The sequence below is a fragment of the Cornus florida genome, unplaced genomic scaffold (genome assembly GCF_030987335.1).
Source record: "Cornus florida cultivar Cherokee Brave unplaced genomic scaffold, ASM3098733v1 CherokeeBrave_3.0.0_Hap2_Chr08, whole genome shotgun sequence".
Classification (NCBI taxonomy): Eukaryota; Viridiplantae; Streptophyta; class Magnoliopsida; order Cornales; family Cornaceae; genus Cornus; species Cornus florida.
In genome coordinates, this window is record NW_026775578.1 from 62,082,462 (window position 1) to 62,100,762 (window position 18,301).

Here is an 18,301-nt window from a genome sequence, read left to right on the forward strand (position 1 = left end):
ACTTGAGGGCATTTTGGGAATTTTCTTTGAAAAATAAATTCTGGTTTTGACTCCGTCACGTACAAAACATGATTTTCGGGGGAGTTTCTTCACGGCATTTTTCTGAAAAATGTCGTCTTGGTGTCGAAAACTGTTTTGCAATCTCATTTTTCTGCTTTTTATACTATTTCTACTGTTGGGTTCAACACTGGGTAAGTTGAACTGGTTCAGAGGGGCTGAACCAGTTCAAGATGTGATTTTGGTCCAGCATGGATGTTCTGTCCATGTTGAACCAATTTAAGGGGGCTGAACCGGTTTAAGTCTTGCAGAACCTTTTTGGAGGTTCAACTTTGGCCTTCTAACTTTGAATTGTCGTAACTTTTTCGTTTTAACTCCGATTTGGTTTGTTCTTGAGTCTAAACTAACCATGTCGAAGGAAGCTTTCCAATGGTATAAATTTCAGTTTCAGATTCTTCTCTTAGCTCAAGATATCCTTGTTTCAGTGAGAGAGTGTTAGATTTAGTTCGAACCAGGATAGGGTTCATTTGGGATTTCACTTCTTTTGGTCTTGGGACTTCATGTGAAATTACCAAAGGATGATTTTTTATTTTATTATTTTTTATTTTTTATATCTCATTTGACTTGTTGGAAGTCAAATTCCTTCATCTTCGGGTAAAATGACCATTTTACCTTTCGTCCTTCTTTAGGTAGGGTTTTGATACCGCATTACAAGAAATTTGGGCTTTAGTGACTGTCCTTTAGGGAAAGTCTTAAAAACAGTCCCTAAAACTTTCTTTTTTAGGCACAGTCTACAAAAACTGTCCCTAAAACCTTATTTTTTGGCACAGTCTATAAAACTATCCCTAAATCCTTCTTGACTATCCCTGAAGCCTTCTTTTTTGATACGGTCTTTACGCATGTCTCTAAAACTTTAAAAACCCCGTCCCCAATTCCACAAAAAATTATGCGGCGCTTCATTCCTTGTTTGGTACGATCAAAATTATAATATATTTAATTATTTTATTTTACAAAATACATCAAACTATGTCATTTAATATATATCATTACATCCAAAATTATAATATCATACCTAAAGTCGATCTTCAGACCACTTCAGTTCTCAACCCACCTCAAGCCCTCTTCCACCCTCACGCCTCTTCCACCCTCGCAGAAGACAGTGGCTAGCTCTTCCACCCTTTTCCACCGTCGCGGAAGACAGAGACTCTTTCACCTTCTTCTAGAAGCAAAGGCCGAATGACCTAATCGTTCCAACAGCTACTCTTAATCATAAGGTACAACATTTTTATTTTTTTACAATGTTAGGGATTATGCCTCTTTCTTCAATTTTCAGAGAACCCTTGTCTTTAATTTGACATTCATATCACTTTGGTTTAATAATCCTCACCATAGTTTTTTTTATGCAAATACATGTTGTAGGGTTTCGAAATTGTAAAAGGCCTAACAATCGAAGGGGTAAATTACAAATGGAGTCGGCTTGTGGTCTGAGTCTGAATTGCTGTGGGAAATACAAGTTTAAGATATAATGAGTTTGACTTGTTATGTGGTTGTTAAAAAACTCGTTATGTGCTTGTTACACTGTGAAATCACTTTGAATTATGGGTTCTATATCTATTTTGTTTGTTGTATTGTGTTCAATTTAGGAAAAAAGTCACATTTATAGAAGCGATTCTTTGTTGCTTATGGCTAATGGTAGTAAATGTACGAATTCAAGTTTGCAAACATGACATTTTAACATTTCATTTTTTTTTCTAATATGAATCTCTCTATACTTGGTTGGAAGTTATGATTGATTCTGAAAATTTTCAGTGGATGTATAAAGCTCCATGTGCAATGTTTTCTTAAAGCCTTTTATTTGTTTAATTTTCTTCTTCTTTAGCTGGAGGATGCACTGGCCTTACTGGGTTATTAACTTTCTTGTATAATTTGGTATATGCTTGCTTGTTTGCTTGATTGGTTTTCTAGCTTGGATTATTCGGGATAGTAATAGTTACACCCTCACATAATTTTGTAGGTCAGTCCCTAGTGTTCCCCAGGTTTTTAAGGGGGTGAAAATTTTGAAACTGAGATTGGATGTGGTAGATGTACAACATGGGGCTTGGGATTGTTCTGGGAAAGTTTCTGAAGGAGGTGATGAATTAAAAGCCATGGCAGCCTGCATTTCTTCCTAAGCCATTTTCTAAGACTCGGGCTTAAATACTATGTATAGAGGTCTTTCATTGATCATATGGATATAGTAGCTCTATCTCCTGATTTTCAAATGTATATATAATTTTAATATAGCATACCAACTAAAAGCATAAATATTAAATTCTTTTCCATGATAAATCAAGTTATAAATGATGATAAAAACCACTATTTCCATCTGATTGGAATTTAAGAAACATAACAATCTCTTTTGATTTTAGCAACGACTAAATATTTAGTTGCTTAAAGAGCAATGCAATCAAATTAAACCAGTTGATAAGAGTTTGTATGTCTTCTGGATAGCGAAGCCCAATGTTCATTGTTTAGTGTATGTAATAAGTAAGCTTTTCAAGACATGGAATGCACTGATTTTGTTAAATTTGTAATCTTATATATCAAATTAAACTCTGAGTTATGTATTTATAAATATGTTTGTTCTTCTTTTGACATTGATGAATTAATTAGTTGGTGTACACATGTAAAATTGACTCCTCAAATACAATGGGATTGCATTAATCTTTCACACTATCTACCTCCTCCTATTAACACCATGAAATGTAAAGTGAAATGGATTTGTGTACTAGATATTTATATAGTGTTTCATTTTACTAGTACTTTGCTTTGTTTCTTATCTTTAGGATCGAAGAGTAACTTCAATAAATATTGAAAGAACTAGTAATTGATTGGAAAGATAGCAATATGATATGAAGCTGAGAAATTTGAGATATGTGTAAATGCGATATTCTGTAGGATAATGCTGAGGATATTTTTTAGAATAATTCTAGACATTTATTTTTTGTTTTAACGTATGGTTTTTATTTATTTATATATATATTAGATTAACATATGAAATCTGAATAGCATCCCAGACTTCAAAATCAGTTTTCAACTGTTGTGGGTTGGTTTGCTGTTCTTGACCGAAGATGTCGACACCCATATATAAGCTAAACCTTCAACTTTCTGCTGCTCTTGGCCACTCAAAATGAATGCCAAGCAGGAATGGATATCTACAACACTAATTTTAAATCCTCTCTTCTCTATCTTGCCTTTTTTTTTTTTGCTAGTGTTGGAAGTCTGATGTTGTAGTAGTAGATGAAACTTTTACAGATATATAGGCCTTTTTCTAAATCTAGTGATAGGATTGTCAGCATCTTTGACATGTTAATTTCAGTAGTAGAGAGAAATTTGAATTGATAAATCATTAATGTGTTCACTGACTGTTAATGAGTTTAGAATAATAAAGTGTGTCTAATTATTGTTGTTGATCTAAACATAGTTGCTGATCCCACCAAGCTTTAGGCCGACCTGTGCCCGTTGACGGCCCAGCTTAAGACATGAACTTTTAAATTCCATGAGTGCAGAATGAGCTGAAATGATGGCAGCTTTCAGAATACTAAACAGTGCAAGGAAAGATAATGTTATAATATATATATATATATATTCTGCAAATTTCAAGCACAAGGAACCAAATTATTCAGTTCCTGTATTCTTTTTATTTTTCTTTTTCTTTTTCAGATTTTCCATTTTGTGGGTGAAGCAGTTGTTTTCTAATGGGTAGAAATCATAAATAATATATATATTGTGTTGTTTGTAGTGAATGCTTTTTTGACTAGATTTGGTTTCAACTTTCTTCAGAAGTCTACACTGCAATAGTTGCTGTTTTTCTGGTTCTGTTGTTTCATGGACAATTGCTAGAATATAAACTGATTTGGACAGATTTATAACACTTACAAGAATTGTCTATTAAGGGGTTTTTGGCTGCACAAAATAGATTTTAGTTTGGAATTATAATTATGTGGAATTCGAATTTAATGGGTCCAACTTGCTTCATCATCATCTTTTTTTATTTTATTTTATTTTATTTTATTTTAATTTTCTTACTTTAATTTGTTTTGCTTACCTAAGCTTCTATCTGTTATTTGCAGTCATTTTGGAATAAATAAGCTTTCTGGTGAAATCCCATCCTAGCTTTTTAGCTCAAACATGAAGCTAATGCATTTGTAAGTTTCTTTGAATTGTTTAGTTACAAGATTTATACATTTGAGTCTTTAAGATGCTGTTGCACCTACATTTTTGCATACTTGAGTCTTTAACAACCTCTCGCATTTCAGTGAGCTGTAAGTAGACAAGAAAAAACTCATCAACTTAAGCATTTATACTTGTTTTTTAGGAATTCCACATTATCCTGCATTTTCTTTTTTTGTTTACCAATAGAGCCTTTTAATTATCCACTTTCAGGTACTTGTCCAATAATAAACTGACTGGTCCTGTTCGTAATCTTACTGGCATGAATTCTCTCAATTATGTGCAAGTATAAACCATATTACAAACTACCCGAACAAAATTGGTATATTATCTACTTCTCAAAACCATTTCCTTTTATTTTTTATTTTTATTTTTTCAGTACACTACAATCTTCAAACACAGAAATATGCCCAAGGGATACTAATCTTCCACTGTTATTAGATTGTGTTGTGGGGAGATTGATTACCATTAATAAAATTTCCAGTATGATCTAATTATCATGACTAATAAAAAAAACTGAGATGAATGAAATATCTACCTCTTTTTTTTTGGAAAAAGTATTTTGCTTGCAGAAATAGTTAGATGCCTAAATAATATTCAGTTTTCTAACTTGATATTACAAAAGAACGCTGTCATGAACCTTCACGAGATTTGTTTTATAATTTTGGATTTGAAATAAGTTTGTAAAGTTTTGTGAACATGTTTCCCTTCACCTCAAATCAAGAATAGTCAAATTAGATAGTGACAGGTGATTTTTATTTTTTATTAGACACTGGAAGATGGCTTTGAGTATTTAACAACAGCAAAAAAAAAAGAAGGGGGATTACAAAGTCCCCCTCCTTCGTAGTAAGTTTATGTATTTGGACATTTTGTTTTAATCATTTTTTTTTTTGCCTGTCCATTCTCTAGCTGGTTTGGAGCATGCTAAAAAAAGTGTGACTGAGATGGTTATATGGCCTTTATTATGTCCTGACATTTCCAGTTAACAGATATGGATCTTGTAACAAAACTAGTTTATGATTGAAAGATCCTTATATGTTTTGTTACTGAAAGTAATGGTTAGAAGGATTTAAAAGATTTTGATACTTAACACTTCAGTCTCATTATGAATTTCTGTGATATTATTACAGGTTTCATTTTTTATTTTGTTTAATTTAATTTTTTTCCTAATGAAACAAGGGATTTGGCTCTTTCCACTTGCAGGGTCATTATTTTGGTTCATGTGGAATGGGTGTCTTCGTATCAGATTGGTTTTGTTGTTCTGCTTCTGTCGGCATCTGTTCTTGGTATGTGCCATGGTTCTTTGATCCGCCCTATCTTCTGCTGTTTATCTTCCAGATGTAGGGTGGTGCTCTTTTTCTTTTCTTTTTTTTTTTTTGGCTCCAAGCTGTTATATATATATTTTTTATTGTTGTGCTATATGAGATATTTTTTTTATATTTTTTATTTTAAAAGTATTGATTTGCTTTACCTTTTTAGACAAAACCTGCATCAATGGACCATTTAGGAATAATGTTTCATTTTTTTACTTTCTATTTTTTTTTACTCACCCTTTTGTGAGGCAAAAATTTTGGAGTTCATTGTCAGGTGATATGTGACTGATACCCTGAAATGTGCATTAATCAGTGTAATGTACATAATATTTGTACATTAGCAGCAGTAATAATATCTAGTGTAATGGTTGAGCTAATTCTTTGTAATACGAGAGAGATTTTTTATTTGAAAACCAGTAATTATTGAATTCTTTAACCTTACTCTTTCCTTTTAGATATTTGCACATTGTATTAACTATAGAGATAGTTGGTTACCAAATCTTCAATCAACCAGAAATAGTAAATAAAAAGGGAAAATCCAAAAAATGACTAATAATTGGATAATGTACACAAAATAGGCATTATTTCCATAGTTTAAAATGTTGTATTTGTGTTCCTTCACTATTATACAAGTGGTGGGAGGAATATGGATATGGATTAGAAAAACTCTTGAGAACACTATTTTTCTATATATAATTCCTTCAAATTCATTTTATTAAGAAGGCACGTCAACATAGTGCAAGTTTTATGTTTGATGTTTATCCATAATATCCATTACTTCACATAATCAATGGAGGTGTGGACTTCCCAATGAGAATCTCAATTTAACTTTCAATTATACCCGTAATCTAGAAGCATAGACAACCCCTGAACATCAAGATTAGATAATTGATAATTCTTCCTTTATATTCTTGAGTTTCTTCCTCTTTCTCCCCCTATCTGAGGATAAAAAGCTGGATAGAAAATAAAAAATATATTTAATGGATACTTTCCCGAACCAAAATATAGCAGGACCAGGATCAACTGAAGAAGTTTTACCCAATTTTGATTGGTCTTTATTTTTAAAAAAATTATTCCAAGAGATGGTATAATTTGATACCTATATTCATAGCTTTGTTATTCTAGTGGGCCTTTATTTATTATGTTGTTTTTGAATTGTACGCAGTTGCATCACATCTAGGATTAACTTATCTCAAATAAGTCTCTTGTAGTAACTTGTAATTTTATCATAAAACTAGTTCTAAACAAGAAACAAGATTTAAATTAATTGAAAGAATAAATAGTGATAGGAATAACATATATACTGTTTGAAATAAAAATTGTGGTAAACAAATGCTAATGGGTTTGTGATGTAGGACAGAAAGTGTTGTCATACCAAATTGATATAGAACTAGAATGAAAAAAGGGGATGAGAATGAGAAGATGAGGTCAGGCTAGAAGGTCAGATGAAATATGAGGGGAGTGAAAAGTTAGATTGAAAGAGATAAGTTAGAGAGACTGAGAGATTGAGAATAACAAAAACAAAGAGGGAGAAAGAGATATAGAGAGAATTTGTAAACTCGCGATAAAAATTCATTAAAAAAAATTAAGTTTGAGCATTGTTTTATTAAGATACTTCCCCTCAAACTCATTAAAATATCTTTTTCTTGATGTGATTAGTTTAGCCTTTACTTTTTTCTGGTACAAGTCTTTTTCTCTTTAATTTGTATCTCAATTCTCAATTATCAGACTTAACGTCAATTGCAGGATGAAATGATGCATGGGTCGGACATGGTTTCATGATTCCAAGCTGTCAAAGTGCATCCTAGTTAACATGATTGATACCTAAACAATCAATTGGCAGTTAAATACATTCAATGTATTGATCCTAGTTAGGTAGTACCAAATTATTTGAAAATTCAATAACTAACAAAAAGGTACACAATTTACACACTTGTGCTCACAGTTTGGTGGCCTTAACCCAAGTGTGCTCAACATGTTATATGTTTCTTCATCCCTATTTACTCCTTCCATCCTTTCAACTCCTTCACAATACAAAAGATCATATATATATATATATATATATTAACTTTTAATACCCATTTGCTTTAAGTCACTATAAATTAGGTTTGCGGGGAGCAGATTTTGTTCACTAAATTTCAGATCTATTGAGTATCTCTGGGTAGGTGTTTCATTAAATTTCACATTTACTAGTAATTATTAGTGTTATAAGGGGGATAATCTGCTTTTTTATGCTTCACTAAATTTCAGAATATTTCAATATCTCAAAATTATGAAATACTCATCTAATATCATTCTGTTACAGCCCTATGAATTAGAATTCCTACCTTTGAATATGCGAAATAATAACTTTGTTTTTTCTACGAAACCCAAATTGGTTGTGGAAGTTTCTTTAAATAACACCTGTTGATATTGTTTATTGGCATCTAATAGCTCTATTATATGTTCATTTGTTTGGTTCATGTTATTACTATATATGAGGATTTGTTGTATATTTACATCATTTAAGATTTATAATGCAGAGGGTGAGTTTGCAAACCCACCTGTTTGTAGAAGAAGTTGTGTTGCCCTTTTTGTTGTGCAAGTGAGATATTTTATAAATTTAAAGGTCTGGTTTGTATTATGAATTTCTTTAAGAGGGGAGAATGATGAAATGTTGAGAATATGACATTTTTGTTTCTAGTTTCTACTATCAGATCTTGAATATGTGTAAAGTATTCAAAATGTTTCCTTAAAGTAGATTGCTTTCAGTTAACAAGTGCTTACAATTAATATCAGTTGTCATTTGTCATTGCAGTGTGTCCAAACTCATCCTTCCATTTTGAAAATAAGCATTTCAATAAGCATTTTTTTTTTCTCTCTATTGAGATTAATATTCTAGCTTGCATATGATTTATTCCTATGCCATATTCTTTCAATTTGATAGCGAACTTAAATATTTTGCAGGATGCAATGAAAGAAAAGGCTGCACAAAATTCTCTAAATTCTGATGGTACGAGTCCAACCATAAATGATGTTGAGATAGTGCAAAACCAACTAGGTATAAGGAAGGGATATTGCCGTGGATTCGGACAAGGTTTTAGTTTTTGTTCAGAAAACTGGAGATTTTATGGATCTTGAATATATATATTGTGGGTTTATTTTGTTTTATGACTAGTAATATCTTTTTGAATGTTATTGTAGATCTATTTTGTTTATATTTTGCATGTATCCGGAATGGTTAAACCCACAGAAATCATGTATTAGGGATAGTTTACCCGTCCCAAATACAATAATTATAATTAAAAAAATCATGTATTAGGGATAGTCTATCTGTCCCTAATACAATAATAATAATAATAATAATAATAAATTTATTAGGGACAGTCCATCCGTCCCTAATACAATAATTATAATTTAAAAATAATGTATTAGGGATGGTCTATTCGTCCCTAATACTATAGGTATTGGGGATAGTCTATACCGTTCTTAAAAAGTTTTAGGGACGGTGTTATTTGGGATAGTTTGACTGTCCCTAAAAGTCAAAAGTATTTGTCACGGTCAATTTTGACCGTCCCTAAAGCTCTTTTGGCATGCTACTTTTAATCACGGACCAATTTGACTTTTAGGGACGGATTCCGGGCTTTTAAGGACAGTTTCGACGTCCCTAAAACCCGAATTTCTTGTTGTGACCCTTGTCTTCGTTTTGCTTCTGTTGAGTCTCAAAACTCCTCCAAGGGCCATTCTTGTGTCTTAGGGATAACGTACACCTCTAAAGACTTTGGTTTTATAATTCGCTTCCGCATTTCGGATCCGTTACCGGATCAACGTTTTGGGTCATCACAGGACACGTTGGGTTGTAAAATCCAGGGTCGTCACATTCCTATTATGATTTTCCTTCCTATTTGGTTTAGAATACTACCAATAATCCTATGCAGAAAATTACATTTTCCTATGCATGTCTAGGTCTTTGAAAATTCTATATAAACATTGAAATTCATCTAAGTTGATACGGTTTCTACACTATAACTTCAGAATTCTTACAAGCCTATTAGAGAGATATTTTTACAGAAAATCAAAGTTGATTTTTCTGTCATTCTTTTTAGAACACACACATAACACAAGAGTCAGTTTAGAGTGTTGTTCAAATTCCTGATCATGATCGAAGTATCTACAAACGATCAGAGAAAGCAGATCTAATTATTCTACATCAAATTCAAATCTTGAAGAACAGAGGTGAAGCGATCACACTTTGAAAGGGTCAAAACATTCGAAGAATGTTGTTTGATTTACCAGTAATCCTAGCCTTCTACATAGATCAAGAGTAAGCCTGAGGTCAAGAGCTGTTGTTGGACGGGACGTCGCAAAGCAAGAGGACTGTTAACAATTGGTGTTTGGTAGAGTGATAGTGTGTGAGCCTGAGTCAAAGTCCATTGTACTTTGTTTCAAACATAGTGGATCGGTTTACTTTGGACTGCACAGTCCACAAGGTTTTCTTACTCAAACAGTTGGTCTATTTTACTAATTGGGTTTCCTTGCTAAAAATCCTGGTGTCATCTCTAACTCTATTACTTTACTTTATTTTATCTTGCATGAGATTAATTGATTAATTGCTAAAATAAGTAAAGTTAGAAAGACACAGATCTATTTTTAAAATACAAAGCTTTCTACACAAGTTATCTTCCATTGCACAGCTCACAAATTGGTATGAGAGCCAATCTCTACACATTGAATTGATCTTCATGGAAAGTTTTTTAGTTTTTCAAAAATTTGTTTCATCATGTCTTATGCGTTGAAAAAATGTGGTTATAATCAACGTGGTCCTTTATTTGAAGGAAATAATTATAATTTTTAAAAATCTATGATGAGAGCCTATTTGCAAAGTTTAGGAGGTAAAGTTTGGACTGTAGTTGAAACTGGTTATACACCACCTACAAAAGAAAAAACTGTGGATGGTAAAGTAACTTAAGTTTTGAAGATACTTTTACCTTTATTGCAGTTGAAATTGAGCTTAATAATGCTAATGGAAAAGCCTTATATGCAATTATAAATTTTGTTATTCTATCTGAGTATGTTAGAATTTCTGATTGTAAAACTGCTAAAGCTACTTGAGATATTTTGTAAGTTATTCATGAAGGGACTTCAAAGGTGAAGTTGTCCAAATCCAAATGTTTTATCATAACTTTGGGAACATTGTGATGAAAGAAGATGAATCATTTTCTGATTTTTATTCTAGTCTTCTTGAAATTATTTATGACCTGCGTCACTTAGGCAAAAGAGTTAGTGATAAGACAATCTGTGAGAAAATCTTAAGGTCTATACCTAAAAGATTTCAAATAAGGGTAAAAATTATTACTGAGCACTGGGATTTGTCTATTTCTAAAGTAGATGAAGTTATAGGTTCATTGAAAAATTTTGAGATGCAAAATTTTGATCTAAATCAGAAGGAAAATATTATTGCTTTAAAATCAACACAGGTTAATAATTCTATCGATGAAAATTCTGATGATGATGTTGCTTTTATTTCAAGGCAATTTAATCAGTTTTTGCAAAGACAATAGAGGAGAAGGAATGACAGTGGGGCTAATCCTAAATTTTTTAACAAGGGGTCAAAATTGAGAATAAATGAAATGAAAGTAAAAAAAGTAGAAAAAAAAAAAAAAAAAAACTGAATTCACTTGCTGGAATTGTGGTGGCAAAGGTCACGCAGCGAATATTTGTCCTAGTTTTAAGAAAGATCAAAATGATAGGAATAAAGGAAAAACAATGAAAGTTTCTGTTTCTGAAAATTCTGCTTCCAGTGATAATGAATCTCCTCATGATGATTGCAATGATTTTTCTTATGTTGCTTTTCTAAATAAAGGTCTTCATATTGTTTCTTTGTCTAACTCTGACATTTCAGATGATGAAGCCAATGAAATTCTTGATGAATAGGTTCAAGAGGATGAAGAAAAATTGAAGAATATGTTCGAAGAGACTATTGAAGTCAAATTGGCTGTTAACAAGTTAGCAAAGAAGCTTATTCAAGCAAAAGAAGAGAATGAAAAATCTAAGAAAATAGATTGATGAAGGAAAAAGAAAAACTTTTGAAAGCAATTTAATCATCTTTGATCTTAACAGGAAGATCATCATTCTTGAAGATAAGGTAAGTAATACTAACTCCTTGAAAGAATATCTTGCTCCGAGAATTGAAAATACTGAACTTGAATTGAAAATGACACAGGATAGACTGATAGGTTTTACTGCTGGTCAAGTCAAGTTGAATAAGATGATCTACATGGGTAAGAATGTGAATGATAAAACTGGGTTAGGTTTTGTAAAAGGTTCATCTAGTAGTCAAGGTAAAACAGTTTTTGTGAAACCTATTGATCATATTATGCCAAATCCAAGTTTGGTTGAAGAATTGCATTCAGATATGTCATATGTGCCTAAACTGTTATATTGCACTTTTTGTGGTAAGAATGGACATAACCATCATTCATGCCTTCAAAGAAAAAAGAAAGATTTTTTTAAAATTCATTCTCACGAGATTCATATGTGCCTAAATTGTTGTATTGCACCTTTTGTGATAAGAATGGACATAACCATCATTCATGCCTTTAAAGGAAAAAGAAAGATTTTTCTAAAATTAATTCTCATGAGGTTCATACAAAGAAAAAGGTGCATTCTAAAAGGAAAAAGAATTTTGGTTCACCTAAGAATTATAAAGTTAGAAATTTGCCTTAGAAAGAGGTAAAATCTAAAAAAGCTTTTCAGGAATTGAGAGTAAAAACTGTGTGGATCAAAAAGGATGATTTGATTAATTATGTACCAATTGAGTCCTTGAAACTTGTTTCCAAAAGGACTTTGGGTGCAAAACCTTCACACTAAGTTCTAAGATGATTAGTGATCTTGGAATGTGTTAATTGAAGATTTTTGTTACCATTGGATCGCTTTTTAAGGTTTGGTTAAGGTTTTGAGGCATTAGTCATATTTTTCATGATAATATATGTGAAAATTATTTCAGTGAATTTATGATCTGTCTTTGAATGCAAATTGAGATACATGATGATTTGATAAATATTGATTAGGAGATTTTTAGATTTAAATCTCTTAAGATCATAGTTTTTGTGCACTAGTCCATCTAGAAATTTGATTGAAAATCATTGAATTGTTAACTAGGATATATTGATCACAAAAGCTATACAGTTAGTTAGTTAGTTTGTTTGCTTGTATTATTTTTATTTTTTATTATTATTTTTTTTTTGAGAAGTTCTATTTATATTAAATGATAAAATATGGTTTATATAACAAAAAACACAATGCATAAAAATAGTAAATCCCTTTATTTAGTCATTCAAAGGTAAGTGGTGTAATACCCTGATAATTTAAATGATTTATTGATTGAGATTAATTACTTTTATTTTATTTAAATGATTTGTTTAATTTATTTGGGATTAATTGCCTTTATTTTTTTTAAAATTTTTAAATGATTTGTTTTAGTTAATTGAGTGTTATGATTTAATTGTCTTATTTGTATTAAATTATATTTCGCGATTATATTTGATTGAATTGGTGTGATGTTTTGATTTGTAGAATGCTATGATTGAATTGTTAATTGGTAAAGTGTGTATTTATGCTTGTGTGAATTGATTGTTAATTATTTATAATTATTAGATTTAATTTAATTGTTTTATTTATTTAAGTTAATGGGTTTGGGCTTAAGAGGAGTGAGACCAATGGATATGGTCTTGGGCTTGAATGAAGCCTTGTTGAGTTAATTAATAAGGGCCCATAGTTAATTATAAAGATATTTAAATAATTAACTTCACATAATTATATGTATATAAATATAATTAATTAATAGTTATTATGGAAGGAAATATATATATTTATTAATATAAATATGTGTGTGTGTGTGTGTATGATTTAATTAGTTAAGTATTAGCATGGAAGGAAATGTATATATATATATATATATATATATATATATATATATATAATAGATGTGTATATATAATATTTAAAGATTATTATTTTATTTGGTAGTCATAGTAGGAATATGATTTGGATTTTAATGTGTATAAATATACACATGAGGTTTTATAGTTAAAAGTTTTACACGTTAGAAAAATAAGAGAGACAGAGAGAGAGAAGGAGAAGAGAAGGCTAACAAGAGGATGCTGGATCGGAGAAAGAAGATGGCGGAATTGGAAGAGACAATCAAAGCTTGAAGCGTCAGTTTCGTTTCGAAACCTTCAGGCGAGTTCTTTTCTGTCTTTCCTCTTTGAACTCATAAAGATTTCACCTTGAGTATCAACGCTTTAATTAAATTTATTTGTTTAAAAATCATGGTTAGATCGGAATAATTAAAAATATAAACTATTATATTCGATTTTTAGATTATTGGATTTTAATTGATATGTATAAGTGTTATATATATATATTTTAAAATCAATCTATAGGTGGATTTGTGACTCAAGAGGGTTAATTAGGATTTATTTATTTTCTCGAATTGTTATGTAATTTTTTTGGAATTTTTCTGATATTTTTCTATATTTTTAGGAATTTATTTTCCTATTATTTGTGAGGAAAATAATTATACATATAAATATATATATTTATATACTGTTTATATATATATATATGCAAGAAGGTCTGTGTCGGCGTATTAAACCAAGGTGAATAATCCAGTGTAGTGCGAGTATGGTAAATAGATGTACAAGCTGATCTGGGCCATTAGTTTATTTAATCTTAAGAGGAATGATCCGGTGCATCGCGATACGTGATAATATAGTGCGTATGCGAATCTGAACCATGGATTAAGTCTGGTCAACTGTGGTTTAATCCTACGCAGCGCAAACCATGGGAGTTGGTGCGCCCATAGATCTGGAGCATTGATGGAGGAGAAATAATCCGGTGCGGTTGTGCTCAAAGTAGCGATTGAGTTCAGCTAATTATTTTGCTTGTTTTGTTACTTGAAATTGAAACGGTCATAACTCAGTCGTCTTAAATCAAAATTGGGTCATTATTGAGCTCAAATTTAAGAATTTTTCGTCCTCTTTCTAATGGTACTAATTTCATTATCAGATTTCCATCCCATTGGGAGATATTTACATTTTAGTAAGACAGTGTCAGAAAATTATTTAAACCGAGATGGAGTATTTATGGGAAACTATTTTTGATGATATTTAGTAGCATTTAATTTGCTACTAATATAATAAATTAATAATTGGTTATGGAAGGATTATATATATATATATATATATATATATATATATATTTATTAATTTACATATTTATTTATATATGATTTATTTAATTTATGAGTTGTATGGATAGATGTGTATATATATATATATATAAATTGTTGATATATATGTATATGTGATTTAAAATAATTAAGGATTATTAAGGAAGGATTATACACATATATATTATAATATATGTGTATATATATGTACGTTAATTAAGATTATTAGTGTTATTATTCTTATTTGATATATCTGGACTGGTTATTAAATTAGTGATATGCTTATAATCTGCATGAGATGTCTATGTATGAATTAACTATCGTTGAGTCTAAAATTGTTACATGGATGAATTGTAGGCATGTGTGAGTTGCCAAAGGCTTAAAAAATATTATCTTATTTGTATGAATAAAATATATACATAGGAGGCATGGTTGATTTGCCAATGTATATATAAATATACTTATGGAAGTATGGTTGAATTGCCAATGTATAAATAAAAATACTTAAGGAGGCATGGTTGAGTTGCCAATATATAAATAAATATATTTATAATGGCATGTTTGATTTGTCAAAGCGTAATTAAATTGTTGTATGTTAGATGATTAAAATTTCATCTATGGTTATTGTATATATAGGTTGGATTATGATTTGTTATTCTTAAATTAGAATAATCGAGTATTTATAAGTTAGCGTATTATTTTATATATATTAATAAAATAATATTGGAGAAGGCATGGATGAATTGTCAAAACATAAATCTTTGTTTTATGATTTAAATAAATAAAATAATTCATTAGTGGTTATTGGGTTTTGGATTAAAGGAATTATTCCTTAGATTATGATTTATTATTTAAATGATTAAATAATTATTTAAAATGGAATTAAGGTTAAAAGGTTTTTTTTTTTTTAAAAGAGAAGGAGATTGTGAATTGGTTTAGGCAGGATTATGTTTTAATCTTGGTTTAATGGTTTTGAAAATTAATGAACTTATTAATGGATGTGAAAGTTATATTGTATATAATTATTTATACATATGTGTATTTTTACTAAACTTAAAACTTTATTAGGTTTGGTTTTGATCAGAAATGATCTGCTTATTGGTTTTCAGAGGCTTGGTAGAGAAAGCTTGCTTGTAGGATTTAACCCACGATTTATTTTTTCAGGTTATTAGAAGTTCAAGTCTCAAGGTTGAGGATCCGCAACTGGAGGACTTATCTATTCTTTCTATTTTATTTCAAAGTAGGATATTATTACTTCAGTAATTATTAATGGATTTGTGGATAGTGGATTTTGGTTAAGGGGTCCTTAAGTTACGGAATTACCGAGTTGTAACCATTGGCGAGTTATTAATAGAAATTTTTATTTATTAGTTTTTCTTCAGCGTATTATTTATTCTTTTATTTCATTTTGTACTCTGTGCTTGTTTAAAATACTTTAACTGTTTTGATATTCCTTGGTTTTGTACGCAGATTTGATCAACCCATGTTTCGAAATTAGGGTGTATCACAGTTGGTATCAGTGTGACGACCCTGGATTTTTAAACCCAGTGTGTCCTGTGATGAACCAAAAGATGACCCGATAACGGATCCGAAATGCAGAAGCGAAAGAAGCAAAATGGCCTTAAGAGATGTACATCCTCCCTAAGGCACCAAAGTGACTCCCCATGAAGCCACGGAACTTAGTTGAGCCAACAAATGAAGCAAGAATGTCAACCCGAAAAAAAATGAACTAAGGGCAAAATGGTCATTCCAAACTGAAATGGGTGCCACTGTGTACACCATTGGCAAGACAACAAAAAATGAACGAAGTTAGATTCAAGAATCACCTGATTCTGAGTCCGGACGGAAAAGATATGAATTTAAAACAAAGTGGCTTTTCCCGTTTAAGACATACCACGACACTATCACACTAAAACTGGAATAACTCACACTATAGATAGAGTTTTGATGAGTGGTTGGTACCATTGGAAAGCTAACTTAAAGCTATTGAACTTGGACTCAAGAATGAACTGATTTGGATAAGAAATAAAAGAGATATGGTCTTCCAAAGTTGGAATAAGAAGGCTGTCCAAGAGAAGCTGAGAAGGGGTGGTTCCAGGGAGAATCAGCCGACCAAAATGTAACCATCAGCAGGCTGAAACTCAACCATCGATCGGCCAAACCCCCATGGTCAGCTGACCGAAATGCCTAAAGTCCCAAAATGGCTACTGGAATGGTCTCGAGGGATTCGTCAGTCGACCGATGAAGCTCTATCAGCCGACCGACACACCTGTTGCTGCTATGAAAAGCTACTGCAATGTGTGGAAATGGTGTTTGGTCCATCTCCAAGGTTCTAAATGCTTTCTACATGATCCAAACACGTTTCAAAACATCTCCTAGCCTCATTCAAGCATTTAAAACATGCCAAACCAAAGAGGAACTTAATTGACACCCCAATGCAAGGTTTTTGCATAAAAACTTGTAAAATCGCCCAAAAATAGTTCCAAAGTTGAAACTTAAGAGTTTTATGCAATGTGGAGATGCACGCAAACGAAAAAAAACATTTAGGACGCGTCCCAATGGTCCGCGGCCTCAAAATGACCCCAATGTAAAATATGACATTTCAACGGCCAAAAATGCCTAAAAATGCAATAGATGGAACTAAAATGCAAAACCTAGAATGAAATGGTGTTTGGCCCTTGGCCACACCTCATACATGATCATAGAAACCCTATGAAAGAAACGGAATGAAATTCCCACACCCAATGCAAAAGTTATGAAGCAATGACTTAGCATTTTACAATATTTTTATAAATAACCTTAAAAAAAATGAAAATGTATAGAATACAAAATACATGTCGTTGGCCTCCGGCCTCATCTCATACATATCAAATACATTAAAAATAGTGTACTTATGTACACTTTACATATATGGGATCAAAGAATATAAGTTTTGACATATGAGCTACTAATAGCATTTCATGCTAACATTTTCATTAAAATGATACTTCAAGTCTATGAACTTCCATGGCATAGTGTGCATCCCAAATCAAGGTCCCTGTACCTGAAAAATGTCCCCATTAAGTGGACTACGTAGGTGAGTAACATAAAGCTACTCGTAGGAGCTGAGCATGCATCGACCTAGTATTTTACAATTATATCACCTTAAGGTGAAACATGTTAAAGGGGCTCATGCTACCTAACGTCTATGTCAGAGTGAGACTCAGGGAGCATCTTAAGCTATTTATGCAATTTAAAGTGAACAACGGCATACAAGTATACATGCTCAAGTATACTAAGTAATGTTAAAACATGTTATACAATATACAATCATACATTTCCAAGTATACTAAACCATATTAAGACAAGTCACACAATATCTAAGCATATTACCCAAGTATACATTTTATATGGAAATCTCGTAAATCAAGTATACTAAGCTAAAAGAGATGCGCCTAAAACAAGTACACATGGCACAAGCATACTAAATGAAATTTAAATTCACGGAGCAAGTATACAAGTTCAAGTATACTAAATAGGATTCAAATATCCAAAGCAAGCATCAATTCTCAAGTTACAAGTAATCCAT

The 18,301-nt window shown here is 31.3% G+C and overlaps 1 long non-coding RNA gene across 1 annotated transcript; it reads left to right on the forward strand.

Moving 5' to 3' along the window:
* The first annotated feature begins 963 nt into the window (after positions 1-963).
* LOC132271853 (uncharacterized) lies at positions 964-16,157 on the forward strand. The gene is made up of 5 exons (XR_009469860.1): positions 964-1,271; positions 4,110-4,184; positions 5,413-5,495; positions 8,469-11,646; positions 15,898-16,157. It is a non-coding gene; the product is annotated as an uncharacterized LOC132271853 (long non-coding RNA).
* The last annotated feature ends 2,144 nt before the right edge of the window (positions 16,158-18,301 follow it).